Source organism: Peromyscus maniculatus, chromosome X (assembly GCF_049852395.1).
Source record: "Peromyscus maniculatus bairdii isolate BWxNUB_F1_BW_parent chromosome X, HU_Pman_BW_mat_3.1, whole genome shotgun sequence".
NCBI lineage: Eukaryota > Metazoa > Chordata > Mammalia > Rodentia > Cricetidae > Peromyscus > Peromyscus maniculatus.
This window is the reverse complement of record NC_134875.1, coordinates 43950249-43963219: the sequence shown is the minus strand read 5'-3', so window position 1 is coordinate 43963219 and position 12971 is coordinate 43950249. Positions and strand designations below refer to the sequence as shown.

The window sequence follows — 12971 nt, the reverse complement described above, 5'->3', positions numbered from 1 at the left end:
TTGGTATTGTCCTTATTCAGGTCTTGTTTAGGCAGTCATATTGTTGAAATATCATGGGTGAAGCTTCCCTTTCATTTCTGGTTCCTATAATCATTCCTCCTCCTCTTAATGATGCTCCCTGAGCCTTAGGCGCAGGAGGGGTGTGTGTGTGTGTCTGTGTATGTGTATACTGGGGCTAGACACCCCACAATCACTTGTTCTCTGAAGGTGAGTGGTTGTGATTTTCTGCAATGGTCTCTCTCTGTTGCAAAGAGAAGCTTTTTTTGGTGAGGGGTGAGAGCTACACTTTTTTGTAGGAAGTGGAATTCACTTAGGAATTGTACCGATTTAGTCAAGTGGTGGTACTGCATTCTCCTGTATGACACATGCCCTCACTAGCCCCAGCTAATTTCCTAGCTTTCAAGGACCGGGCATGATTTCTGTGCAATTGAGTAGGCCTAAGTCTAATTAGAGAGCTGTTGGTGCGGTTTCAGCAGCATCGGTGGAACATACGCATTGGAGAGTTCTGATGACGAATTTTTAGACAATAAGAGATTCTTGAGCTGAGCCATGAGTGTGGTTGGAAATTGAAAGGGAACAAGAAGGGAAGTAGGCATTTCTGTTCGCAGAAGTCCAGTGGCTTCCAAAACAGATGAAATGTGGTCTGAGGGATGGTGTGACTACAAGCGACTTCCAGGACAAGCACAGGGATGGTATCACTACAAGCGACTTCCAGGAAAACAAGCGCCTCCTTGGAACCATCCCAGTGATGGCAACCAAAGATTAATCAATGTTGTGCCAAAGAGACCCCCTCTGGGAGACAAGAGATCATCTCTGCTAGACAGACCCAACGAAGCAGGCTACAGTAGATACTACTGTCATGTTGATTACCAAGAATGGGACGAGGGCCGCTGTTTTACTCAGGATCCAAGAAGAGCCCCGCCCTACAAAAGAGGCCATTATGGCTACCGATGGTCAAGAGATGAGTATTCCACAAGCCAACAGAATGAATACAGGGCCATGAGAAATGGCTTTAGAAGAAAACGTTTCTATTCTTCCCATTATTCGAGACAAAGCTCTCCCCATAAACGGGGCGCTCCTTTTTTGAGAGAATCACGTGTGGGCGGGAAGGACTCCCTACACAGCAGATTTGGATCCAGTCTCAGCAGTAGAAGCAGGATGCGCTCCTTCCATCAGTCTCGACGTAGATGTAAAGAGAGAGCCATCCAGTTTTTGAAAACATCAAGAGATACTGTGCCCTCAAGTTCTTCATCCAAGGTGTTAAAAAGCCCCAGCCGGCTGACTGAGAAGGAACAGGCTGATGCTGCAAGCAAGAGGGCTAATGAAAATCCCAAGAAGTCAGAAGAAAATAACTTGGCTGAAATTTCTGAGTTTGAGATGGGATCCAAGGAACCATTATGTATCAACCAGCCAGAAGAACCCGAGTCAAACACAACAGCTGGCCCAGAATTGTGTAAAGACAGCCAGCCTAGCATTCTACCAGAAGCGATTGCATCAAAAATTACAGAGATTAAGAAGGTTTACAGACAAGTCTGTGAAACTTTTAGGATGGTGGTGGAAAGGCTGGTTGAAAAGGATCGTTCGTTAGAAAAATCTATACAGTTTGCAATGAAGCAGAGTTTGCATGAAATAGGTGAGCAACATGTTGAAGAACTCAAGCATTTCATTATGGAGTATGATAATTCTACTCCAGATTTTGGAGACCCGTTTTAGAAGAATTAGGGCTCGGTTCAAAAAACTGATTTTAAAAGCTTCTAGATTTCTTACCTTTGGATTGTTTGCTCACCCTTGATGCAAGGGGGTGAAGCTTGGTCCTGCCTCAACTGAATGGAAGTACTAACTCTTTTGGAGGAGGGGATGGGGGGAGGGTTTGCTGTTCCCCAATGGAAGTACTAACCCTTTTGGAGGAGGGGATGGGGGGAGTCTTGGGGGGAAGGAGCGAGGAGATGGAGGAGGGATGTGAGGGTGATCTGTGGTTGGTATGTCAAATGAATTAAAAAATTAAAAAATAAAGCCAGTTCATGTACACGGCATAAGTTCTGGTCCCATTGCCAGTGGAGAGGATGAGGGGAGCTTGGGGGGAAGCAGAAGGGGAGGGAGGAAGAACAGTGATTGGTATGTAAAATGAAAAAAACATAAATAAAAATTTAAATAATAAAAGAAACGTGGCAGAAGACAGCAAGGCCAGCTGAGCTCCCCTGGCCTTGTAAGTCAGTCAGTGAACAAGTGAAGAGACATTTAGGACATCCCACTCACTTCTTGATCCTTCCCAGCATAGCACTGAGCCACAATACAATTTGTAACAATAGGTACATTAAAAATCACGGTTTTATTTACTGCCCAATTTCATTATCTCCTTTTTTGAGTCAGGGTTTTCCCGTCTAGATAAAGCTGAACTGAAAACCATGTGTAGTCTGGCCTCAAACTCACAAAGATCCCCCTGCCTCTGCTTCCTTTATTCTGAGATTAAAAATATGTGCCAGCATCTTCAGTATTCTGTTGGTTATAGCCAAGATGTAAGTGATGCTGTTGCATACACTTTTTCCTTTGGTCCTCCAGCTTACAATTAAAAAATGACATGGAGACATATTATTAATTATAGGCTCAGCCTATCGCTTATGCTTGTCACACTAGCTCTTATAACTTAAATTAACCCATTTATATCAATCAATGTTGTGCCTCATGGCTTTTTACCTGTCTTCCATCTTGCACCTCCTGTTTCCTCTCCACGTCCCCTGGTGTCTGTCACACGCCTAGATTCATCTCTCTTGCTCTCTTTCTTCCTGGAAGTCCTGTCTAACCTTTTCTGCCTAGCTATTGGCCATTTGGATCTTTATTAAAGCAATCAGAAGGTGCCTTGGCAAAGACACATCTTTACAGTGTACAAAATAATTATTCCACAATACATGCTTAGCAGTATATTGCTAAGCTCTTCATTGTGGTACTTTGGTGTCACAGCTGGGTAGGTGTATTTGTTGTTTGCTTCCCTTGGCTGCTTGCACAGCACCCAGGACTATGAAAACTAGTCCTCAGGGTGCAGACTTTCAGATCAGATCAAGCTTGGATCCTTTCAGTCATGTGTCTGAAGTATATGGTATTTTCAGTAACAGAGACTTACCTCCAACTTCTGTGACACAGCCAAGGCCAATGTCCATATCCCATATTGTAGCAGGAATCTTAAAAGTTCTTATTAATAAAAACAAACCCGGGACTAGGTATTAGGGTGAATGCTGAAAGATCAGAGAAACAGAAGCCACAGTCACCTCAGCTTGCCAATTCTCAGCTGATCCTGTTTCCTCAAACTGGAAGTCGCTGAGTCCTCATCCGAATGGATCTCAGCTGAACTGCACAGCTCAAAATCCTAAAACCTTAACCAGCTCTAGTTCCTGGTTTTTATGCCTTATATACTTAGCTGCTTTCTGCCATTACTTCCTGGGATTAAGGTGTGATTCACCATGCCTGGCTGTTTCCAGTGTGGCCTTGAACTCACAGAGATCCAGATGGATTTCTACCTCTGGAATGCTAGGATTAAAGGCGTGTGTGCCATTGTTTTCTGGCCTCCATATCTAGTGGCTTTTATGCTTTCTGACTCCAGATAAGTTTATTAGGGTACACAATATTTTAGGGAACACAATACCAACACATTTCCACCTTTTTTGTATAAAATTAAAAAAGCTTATAACTAATACAAGAAAACTATATCCAATTAGTTTATACAATATATACAGTCAAGAATTACATTAACGATGTCTAGTCCATTAACATTTGACAGATTCAAATGAAAAACTCCATTAATATATAACAATGTCCAGTCCATTAATATTTGACAAATTCAGACAAAAAAATTCATTACTTATCCTATTTAAAACAAGTAGTTCCTTTTTAAAAGTAGATTCAGTAACTGACCTTTATACCTTATCATCTCCATATTCTATCTTTTTTCTTTTCATAATAGATTCAATAATCTACTTTTGTCATTTTTATATCTTCTCTTTTTCTTTTTAGAGTAGATTCAATGATCTACCCATTTATCCTATTATTTATTTTTTTCTTCAGCGTAGATTAAATGATCTACCTCATATCTATATTCTCTTTTTTTTCTTTTTTTTAAACAAAAACTCTGAATCTAATCTCCTTGTTCAGCTTTTTTCCTGACCATTAACAATTAACAACTTGTAACCAACCATCATAAGCAATGACAATATCCATAACTCATTAAACAACCAAAAACCTCCCATCCCAACTCTTGGGAATGTGGGCATCATTTTCTTAAAATTACTTCCTGCTTTCTTGGGGGTGAAGACATCTTTAGGGAATCCTGAAAAGAAATTTTGTGGTTAATTGTCAAGTCCTGTATCATTTGTCCAGTTACTGCATAATGAGAAAGTACAGGGCTTGTTTCAAGTCCTTCTTCAAATAGTCTGTCAGGCTGGATCATCTCAGCTAGCCATCTCAAAATTGTCCTGAGCAGTTTGTAGTCCAATGTCGATCTTTCTGTCTCTCAGAACCATGAATGTTCTACCCTAGAAGACAATATCTTCACAGCCATTTCTCCCCACCATTTGACTTTCCAAATTTTTCCAAACTGACCTTTGCTGATGCTTTCCTGTAACACAATGGTCCTGGCAATTCTTCTCTGAACAAACAGCAGTAAACCTTTCATCCCAGTTAGCAGCCATCACTGCAGTCACCAACTCGATGAGAAGCAGCCAGCAACTCAGAGCAGCAGATACTGCCTCCATGGTCCCACTGCCACTGTTTGTGATGGGCCCCGGCCAAAGCTTCTCCTTAGCAAGCCTCCTAGGCCGGCCTCAAACTCCAGATCCTCCTGCCTCTGCCTCGGTTAGCAAATCCTATGGGAATGTACCACCACAACCAGGTTTCATATTCACATCTGAAGTTTTGGAGATAGGAATCACAGAAGAATGAGAACAAATGTGCCATTTGACTTTCTGTGCCTGGATTAATTCACTTAATATATTTTCTAGCTCCATCTCTTTGCCTCTAGATTTCATTTTCTTTACTGATGAATAGTATTCCACAATGTATATGTACTGCATTCTCACTACTCATTCATTAGTTGAAAACTACTTAGGTTATTTCCTTTTCCTAGTCTATGTGAACAGAGTGGCAATGAACAAGACTAAACAAGTGTCTGGAGTAGGATGTCAAGAACTGTGGAAACATGCCAAAGAACTGTATGGCTTGCTCATAAGGTATGTGTTTGCCTGCTTGTGTGTTCACACTACATGCATGTCATGCCCACGGAGATCAGAAGAGGTATCAGATCTTCTGGAACTGGAGTTAAAGAATGGTGTTGTGAGCCTCTAGGTAGGTTATGGGAATTGAGCACTGCAGGGAGTATAGAAGCATCATGTAGCCTCTGTCTATACAACTAAGCTCCTGGTTGTGTCCACCAAAAATATCTCAATCATGGCCTATTGTCCCCTGGGATAAAAAATGATCCTCAGCTGACAAGCACAGGGTTAGGATGCCCTTTTAAGATTTTGCGTGATTAATAACATGAAGTCCAGTCCTTTTAGAATCTAGTTCCATGACAACATTACAAAATAGTTTGGATAAACATGATGACATACACCTGTTGTTACAACACTTGGGAGGTTGAGGCAGAAGCATGGTCAATTCTAAGACAGCCTCAGCAGCTTGGGGAAACCATGTCAGAAAGGAAGGAAGGAAGGAAGGAAGAAAGGAAGGAAGGAAGGAAGGAAGGAAGGAAGGAAGGAAGGAAGGAAGGAAGAAGAAAGGGGTTGGCACCGGTGATCCATGCCTTACATTACACCCAGTAATCAGAAGGTAGAGGAACATGGATCTCTGTGTATTTGAAGCATGCCTAGTCTACAGAGGAGTTCAAAGACAGCCAGGGTTATACACAGAGACCCTGTCTCAAAAAAGATAAAAAAAGAAACTTAGTTATACGTTCTATTTGAAAGTTTGAAAAGGACTTTCTAAATACAGCACAATTTCTAAAGACATAGAAATATAAGAGTGAAACATTTGATAAATCTCCTTTAGGGGTGACAAGGTTTTTTTTCTTTTATTTATTTTTTATTGTTTCTGGAATTTACTAGTTAGGATACTTAACAGAATGAGTGAAGGTCAGTGAGAGATTCTGCCTCAAAAAATAAAATAAGTTGAAAATCTGGCAAATAGAAAAACTACATTAAGCAGAAAGAGCCAGGTATGCTGGCATTTGCAGGTGGGGTATAGCCCAATCATTGAGAAACAGATTGAATCATCAACAGGAATGAACCTACTTTGTCTTTGCTATAAGATGGCTTTCAAGCCTAAGATGGAGGCAGCCTGGTTCATTAGCTGGGGAGATGGTTCAGCACTTAATAGCCTTTGCCACTCTTGCAGAGAAGCAGCATTCCCTTACCAGCACACAAATGGCAGCTCCTAAGGGCCTAAACCTCCAGTCCAGGTGATAGGATGCCTTCTTCTCGCCCCTGTGTGAACTGCATGCCTCTGTTACAATTAGGTGCCTGCAGGGGAAAACATTCAAACTCATGAAACAAAACAGATAGTTTTAAACATACAGAAAACTTAAAAAATGATTAGCACATATATGTTCATATGATGACTGTTTTACCTGAGTGTATATTAGAGCACTGTGTATGTGCCTGATACCCACAGTAACCAGAAGATCTTGTCAGATCCCCAGGGACTAGAGTTACAGACAGCTATGAGTCACAATGTGGATGCTGGACATAGAACCTCAACCCTTTGGATGAGCAGCCAGAGCTCTTAACCACTAAGCCATCTTCCCAGAGTGACCCCATCCACCACATTACTATTGTTTTGTTTATTTATGTATTTATTTTTGCTTGTTTAGACAGAGTTTCTCTGTGTAGTCCTGGCTGTCCTGGACTCACTCTGCAGACCAGGCTGTCGTAGAACACAGAGGTCTGTCTGCCTCTGCCTCCTGAGTGCTGGGATAAAAGGCATGCAGCACCACTGCCCAGCCACATATTATTTTAAATTAATTATTTAGACAAGCTTTTGTGTGTGCCAGGCTAGCCTCTGACTCACTGGGGGACATTTGAAACCTCTGATCCTCCATGACTCTACCCTCTAAGTGCTGGATTTATAAGCTTGTGCCAGCATGTACTTGGTACTGGGAATCTAACACCAAGGCTCTGTGCTCCTGCACTGTACCAAATGCACTACATTCTCAGCCCTAAGCATTCTCCATACTCTGCTTCTGTGTATGGGTGTTTTGCCTGCATATGACTGTGTACCTGGTACTTACAGAGGCCAAATAGGGTGTCAGAGTCTCTGGGACAGGAGTTACAAATGGTTGTGAACCACCTTGTGATTGCTGGGAATTGAACCTTGGTCCTCTGGAAGAGCAGTCCTTACTCTTTACTGCTGAGCCATCTTTCTAGCTCTCCTAAGCATTCTTTTCTAGCAAGGAGAGAGCAAAGGATTTCTGCCACTGGAGAGCCACGCAAAGCCATTTAGGTCTGTGCCTGTCCAGGCAATCCACAGGGTAAATGGCTTTTGACTTGTGAATGGCCATTACTCCCTAAGAAAAAAGAGAAGAAAAACTAGGCAAATCAGGAAGGGCTTCTGCAGACCAGTGAAGACCTCTTATCCAAGCCCAGGGGTCTCTGGGGAAATTTCACTTGAGAGGTGATAGGAATTCCAACCAGGCCCCCACGGTCCTACATGCCAGGCAGGACACTCAGGCATTTTCACCTAGTCATTTCCGGGTCATATGTACTGCATGACCCATGACCCTGTGGTTGTGTAAGCACGTGGCACAGCCACGTGATCTTTGAGCATGTGTGGAATAGCCACATGGGCCTGTGTGCACAGATGGGACTTGGCCTTTAAAAGACAGGCCCCATGTTCTCTGCCCCCTTCACACACGAGTCCTTTCAGCAGGCCTGCTCACATCTATCCTTTTCTCCTCATCTTAATAAAACTCTTGTTAGTGGATTCTGTCGTGTGTCCTGACTTTTCCTCACTGGGTAAGAATGCACTAAAAACCATCAGGAGGAGTCTCAAGCTCCTTCCCTTCCCACTTCCTAACAGATGTAATGGCAGCCTGAGTCTTTGCCCCTCCCCCAAGCATCCCTCTCCAGGAGAAGGCAATGGGAATATTGTGAGATTTCTCCCTGACTGTAAAATCAAAGAAAGACACCTCCTTGTCCAGGAGAAAAAACCTCATGGGTTCCAAATTTCTTCTTCCCCACACATCTGATTTATCTATTTCTACCCTAAGAGCCAGGAAGTGAGTGAGAGATAAACAAAGCCTGTGAAGTCAGGGCCTTTGAGCCAAGGCTGGGCACCTCAACAGGCCCTTGGTCATAAGGGGAGCCTCAGCTGGGAAAGAATACTGGGGGTTGGGATTGTAGGGAATGGAGGCAGAAAACTCCATACTGATGGAGGCTTTTAAATGTCAGTTGAGGGGCGGCTGGTATGCCTTGGCATGTCTGAGAACCTGGGTTCCACCCCAGCTCCTCATAAAATAAGCCATTTTTAACCACTCCTGCTTTGGGATTTCAGTGCCTTTACTCTTTTACATTCTACCGTGGATCTGGTTTCAAAAGGATACTCCTCATTGAGACATCCCTAAGGAAAGCAAATTAAGGAAATATTATAGAGAAGCCTGTTGCAAACAGGAGGTCCTTTCTGTTGTGATTCTGATGGTGTGACCTCCTAGGCTTTTGCTGGTGCTGAAGACAATGCCCTGCCCAGGACCTTGAGATAGTAAACAGCTGCATGGGCTACTGCCTTTCACATGTAAAAAAACAGAAGCTAACTCACCCTCCATCCCAACCCCTCAGGAGTATTTCTCTACCCTAATCTCCCTGGGGCCAGTTACTAGGTAAGTCTGGTTTTGCCAACTGAAGCCATTCAAATTAGCCAGTCATTAACCTGAGCACCTATCCTAACCCCTTCTTACCTATAGACATCACAACAAAGGGGCTTTTCTACAACCCTGTAACCCATGCCTTCTTCATATCAACCCCCACCCTGCCCACCCTAGTGGGAATCTGACACCCCCACACAGATATACATGCAGGAAAAACACAAATGTACATGAAATGAAAATAAATGAAAATTTAGGGCTGGAGAGATGGCTCAGAGGTTAAGAGCACTGGCTGTTCTTCCAGAGGTCCTGGGTTCAATTTCCAGCAACCACTTGGTGCCTCACAGCCATCTGTAATGAGATCTGGTGCCCTCTTCTGGCCTGAAGGGATACCTGCAGGCAGAACACAGTATACACAATAAAAATTAAAACAAAATAAAACAAAATAAATGAAAATTTAAAAAGTATTGTCATCTCCTGAACTATCAGTCTCACTGTACCCCCAAAATAAAAGACTACCCTAATGCAGGATGTGTGTCTGTAATTCCAACAGTTTAAAGTTGGAGGCAGGAAGATCAGGATTTTGAAGACACCTTAGTTTCCACAGAGAGTTCCAGACAAGGATGAACTACAGGAGACCCTGTCTCAGGTGAAAAAACAAACAAACAAGCAAACAAACAAATAAAAGTGGCTTTATCTGGGACTGGGAGGCTTGGACCAAACCTAGGACCTTACACATGCTAAGCATTCTTCCAAACTTGGCTGGCTATTTTTAGTTCAGTCAAATCATGAAGCAAATGAAAAGACAAGAGGGAAATCCTATTCCTTCTGCATTTCTACGGATGGATGCATGAATAAATAAAATACTTATATTTATTCTCTTTCGTGTGTGTGTGTGTGTGTGTGTGTGTGTGTGTGTGTGTGTGTGTGTGTGTAGGTCGGAGGCTTATGTTGGAGGTCTTCCTCGTCTCTCTCCATCTATAAATGGGAAGCATTAGCCTTGAAAAATGAAGGAAATGCTGACATGCTACAATAAAGACCAATCTTACAGACATTGTGATAAGTGAAATAAGCACACCACAAAAGGATAAAAAAAACTGTTTAAATGCACTCATGTGAGCTTTCTAAAGTAATAAGAGAGAGAGAGATTGGAGAACAGCTGCCAGGAGCTAGGTGGAATCGTCCAAAAATTTTTTTTTGGTTTTTCAAGACAGGGTTTCTCTGTGTAGCTTTGCGCCTTTCCTGGAACTCACTTGGTAGACCAGGCTGGCCTCTAACTCACAGAGATCCGCCTGCCTCTGCTTCCCGAGTGCTGGGATTAAAGGCATGCGACACCACCCCCCGGCTTCCAAAAATTTTTTAATGTTACTCACTTCTGCACAAGGAATGAAAACATGCATCCAGACTTTGTAGGGAAATAATGGTGTTGTTTGTTTCCCTTTGATTGGCAGGCTGGGATGGAACCCAGGACCTCCTGCATGCTAATCTAGTACTCTAGCTACACCTGTTACCCATGTGCCTCTTGAGAAGATTTAGTGTCTTTACTTTGGTTTTGAGACAAGATCTGGCTACATAGCATTGGCAGACTTCTGCTGCCTCTGCCTTCTGAGTGCTGGGGTCATGGATGTGGGTCACCAGGTCTACCTCACATACATTCATCGAAATGATATTAGTTAAAAGTTTAACTAAGCACCTAGACAGCTACTTACTGACAAATAAACAGAATAGGAATGCATGCACAAATGATTCAGACCTACCACCACTGGAGTAACTGAGCTAACTAAGGTCTCCTTGTGCAAACAACACAAAACGCCAAGCAGGCCATAGGGAAAAGACCAACAGCACTTTCAGGGCCAGAGGGAAGACAAGGAGCTCTCACCATGCAGCAAAGGTGTTAATATAGGTGAGGGTGGGAAGACAGTCAGAGCTGTGTAAGGGCCATATGTGAGATTCTCTGGACATGAACTGGTCCATTTGTAAATGCATTAATTGGGTGGGTATATGCCAGAAACATTTGTATCAAAGCAAGATTCTCCACTTCCATGTAGTTGCACTATGTAACACTTTTATTGTGACTGACTTCAAATTGCAGTTTCCGGTTAACTGAAGTTCCAAGCTTTGGGCAGGGTGTGTGTGTGTGTGTGTCTGTGTGTGTCTGTGTGTGTCTGTGTGGGGTGTGTGTGGGGGGGTGTGCACGCACACAAACCTATGTTAAAGATTCTATGTATCTAATTAGTTTGTTGGAATATCTGGTACTTAGGAAGATTAGGAAGCATGCAAGACCTGAGAAAGATTATCTTGGGCTGTCTTTACCCCATTAAGAGCCACCTAATGATCACCTCTGTAGGACCAAATGCTAAATGGTCTTATTAATAATAATAATATAAAAAACCCGAGACAGATATTGGGGTTAAACGCGGAGAGATCAGAAAAGCTGAAAGAAGCGAGCCATGTTCTTATCCCTTGGAGATCCTCTGCCAAAGAAAACTACTTCCTGTATACCCATGCCTATAGGCCCTTAGGTTCTGCCATGTCATTCTGTTCTCTGCCCAGCTACATCACTTTCTCTGCCCAGCTCTGTCACTTCCTGTCTGTCTGTACAGACCTGCAGACCTTTATGGTTAGTGCTGGGATTAAAGGTATACACCACCATGCCTGGCTCTGTTTGCAGTGTGGCCTTGAACTCACAGAGATCCAGACGGATCTCTGCCTTCCAAGTGATAGAATTAAAGGCTTGTGTTACCACTGCCTGACTTCTATGTTTACTATAGTGGCTGGCTTTTTCCTCTGATCCTCAGATAAACGGGAGGTCATGTGAAAAATGGTATCAGGAACATTCATGGGAGGAATTTTTAGTAGAATGGGCTGCTTTCAACCAAAGAGGAGAAGGACTATTTGAGTGGAGGTACAGGACGATCAATTAGGAAGAGGAAATCAGGGGTACAGGGTAGAGTGGGGGGAGGCGGAATGAACAAAATAAAATGAAACACATCTCTAAAAATGTCATATCAACAATAATGAAAGGCAATATTTAGCCTGCTAATTAAAAAAAATTAACACTGGGAGGTGGTAGCCAGGGGTACACAGAGAAACCCTGTCTCTAAAAAAATAAAACAACAACAACAAAAAAAAACTTTAACAAGCACAGAGCACACATAAGAAAGAAATATTTCTTTAGGCTTCTTGGCTCTGTAGTAGAGCACAGGTGCCATGAAGACAGGAAGAGGAAATGGGGGGAAACATAAGTGGGGAGGGCAATGATGGGGTGGGGGGGTAATGTATAGGGTGGGAAAGCCAGCAGGAGAGTGAATGGATAATGACTTCTTTGGTGCTTGAAAGAATCCATAGGCAGATCTATTTCTCATAGGCTTTCTTAAAAATGCATATACAAAATATGTCCATGTAATTTAATTGGAAATATCCCATCCTGGGGAACAATGCCCTCCCCTGGAAGCTCAGACATTATGAGACAAAATCTGGTGACAGGTGTGGGAAACCTCCTTTGAGTTTTGTGGTTTGATGGTCCAAGAGATTTCCTCAGATAATATAAGCTGTTGCTATTGGTCTGGTTGCCTGCCAGGACTTGAGGACATGACCCTCCTGAAGAGCAACAACCACTGCTCTTCCAAAGGACCCAGGCACAGTTCCCAGCACTTCTGTGGCAGCTCACAGCCATCTGTGTCTGCAACTCCAGTTCCAAGGACTCCAGTGCCCTCTCAGTTCCTCTTCTGTCCTCTGTGGGCACAAGGAATGCTTGTGGTACACACACATACATGCAGGAAAAACACCCAAAGGGGTGAGGTAGCACAACATTTTAATCCTTATTAAAACTTATTTAAGCTTGTTTTTCCCGTAAATGCTAATTTCCCGTTACATGGTTCCCTCAGTCACCCTTTGTCTCACTTAATGGAGCTAAAGATTTTCTCAGGAAGTAGAAAAGAAACCCTGAAGGCTTTCCCAGGTCCACAGCTCCCGCCCCTCTGAGACTCTGAGGCGAATCTAGGAGAGATCAGTTATCCGCTGGGCGGGGCCAGCACTCAGAGGGACAGGAGTTTCTTTCTTCCTTTCCTACTTACCCTCAACTAAGAGCTGGCAGATTGGGAAAGAGACCCCCACAGAGGGCTGAGATCCG

At 43.1% G+C, this 12971-nt stretch overlaps 1 pseudogene across 1 annotated transcript; it reads left to right on the top strand.

Moving 5' to 3' along the window:
* The first annotated feature begins 528 nt into the window (after positions 1-528).
* On the top strand, positions 529-1713 carry LOC143270994 (periphilin-1 pseudogene; annotated as a pseudogene). The gene has a single exon (XR_013048231.1). The product of XR_013048231.1 is annotated as a periphilin-1 pseudogene (transcript).
* The last annotated feature ends 11258 nt before the right edge of the window (positions 1714-12971 follow it).